At 35.6% G+C, this 2,057-nt stretch overlaps 1 non-coding gene across 1 annotated transcript; it reads right to left on the bottom strand.

Annotated features, from left to right (window-relative positions):
• Positions 1 to 751: 751 nt before the first annotated feature.
• Positions 752 to 858, bottom strand: LOC127117070 (small nucleolar RNA R71). The gene has a single exon (XR_007801832.1). It is a non-coding gene; the product is annotated as a small nucleolar RNA R71 (small nucleolar RNA).
• Positions 859 to 2,057: the final 1,199 nt, after the last annotated feature.

Below are 2,057 nucleotides of genomic sequence, written 5' to 3'. Positions count from 1 at the left end.
CATGTATCCTTGCATATGACATCACACATTTTTAAGCAACACATTTTTGATGGAGTTTTCGGGGAGTGTATCAAGAATAACATTTTGATTTTGCATAAAAACACTATTTCTTTTTATTAAACAAGCATTTGAGCTTATGACATTTTTTGTACTATGGTGACACAACAAATGCTTAGCTGTTGCACGTGCAGGTTTTTAAATCCAGTCTACAGAGGAGATCCTGAACCTGAAAGAACATTCAGATTTCTTAGAAGATTTCAAGTTACTGGGAACTTACCAGGAAGTCCTCCTATTTTTTCTTAATTTTGACTTAATAAAGGAACCAATTGAAGGATAACGATTCATGGAAAATAATGACATCATTTTCATTGTCAATGTTAGGGCAAGAAACATTAGGGATTATGTTGTATTTGATCCGAACGCCATGAGCACGAGAACCATTCAACTAGAGATCATTGTGGCTCAGTTTGAGTTTAAATCAATGATGTTTCAAATGTTGCAAGCCATTGGTCAATACTCAAACGCTGCAAATGAAGACCCACATATATAGTTAAGGCAATTTCTGGAGGTTGCAAGTAACTTTAAGATTCCTGGCATAACAGATGATGCATTCAGGTTAAGGATATTTCCATATTCTCTAAGGGATAGAGCCAAGAGTTGGTTGAATTCTATAGAGCCCAATTCCATAGCCACATGGAATGCCTTAGCTGAAACATTTTTAGCTAAGTATTTTCCTTCTGTCAAGAACGCTAAGATGAGGAATGAAATTACTTCATTTAGACAAGGAGATGATGAATCCTTATTTGATGTTTGAGAAATATTCAAAGAGTTATTAAGGTAATGTCCCCACCATGGTATACCATTATGTAGCCAACTAGAAATATTCTACAATGGATTGATCCCATCTTCAAGAAATATGCTTGATGAATCTAGTGATGGATATTTTCTATCTAAGTATTATGAAGAAGGGTACAAATTGATTAAAAGTATTACGACTAACACCTACCAATGGCCAATTACAAGAGCTATTGTTGTCTCAACTCAACAGAAGTAAGTTGGTGTTCATGAAGTCACAGAAACCACGAATCTTGTTGATCAAGTGGCTAAGATTCTCCAAATGATGAAAAATATGTTGAGGAGTCATGACGTGTCAGTAGTCGAACCTTTCAAGGTTGTAACTAACATATCAGAGGTTGCTTATGTTTATTATATGGGAGCTTATTTATTTGAAGATTGCTCAGCAAATCCTATTTCTGTTAACTATGTGGGAAACAAAAAGTACAACAACACAGACAATCTTGGGTGGCGTAATCATCAAAACTTCTCATGGAGGAATAGTCAAAACTAACTTAAACCTCAAGCACCACAAGTTCCACCTGGATTTTCTGCAGCAAACTATGTTGTGGCTAATTACGGGAATAACTAGCTGGAAAATATTTTGAAGTCCTTCATACAAGAAACCAAGAACCAGTTTCAAGCTCAATGTGTAAGAATTAAGAACATGGAGAGTCAATTTTGGAAGATTGCTTGATCACTTAAGTCAAGGACTATGAGAGCACTTTCAAGGTTCACTAAAACTCTAGAATTTACCTCTACATCCGAGAGTATTGAAACATGCAAGGTTATCAAGTTAATAAGTGGAAAAGAATGTGAGTTATCAACATCAATAAGGGAAGAACCACCAATAGAAAATCTAAATATCCCTGACACTTTAGGAGTGGAAGTGTCTGAGTCTACTGAAGCTACACCTTTGGTGGAACCTATTAGGGAGAATGTAAAAAAGGAGCAATGCACTATGAAAACTTTTGGCATGAATTCAAATCCTGAAAAGAAACCAATTGACATGCTAGAGGTTGGCAGAACACCTAGATTTATTTAAGAAAGGCCACCACCTCATTTTCCTCAAAGACTCAGAAAGGCTAAAGAAAATCAGCAGTTTGGAAAGTTCATTGAAATTCTGAAGTAGCTTTATATCAACATGCCATTTATTGAAGGCATTCAAAAAATGCCAAAGCATTCCAAACTTATGAAGGATGTTCTTACTAAAAGGAAGTGAG

This window comes from Lathyrus oleraceus, chromosome 1, assembly GCF_024323335.1.
Source record: "Lathyrus oleraceus cultivar Zhongwan6 chromosome 1, CAAS_Psat_ZW6_1.0, whole genome shotgun sequence".
NCBI classification, from domain to species: domain Eukaryota; kingdom Viridiplantae; phylum Streptophyta; class Magnoliopsida; order Fabales; family Fabaceae; genus Lathyrus; species Lathyrus oleraceus.
The sequence above is the reverse complement of the archived record's forward strand: the minus strand, read 5'-3'. Positions and strand labels throughout refer to the sequence as shown.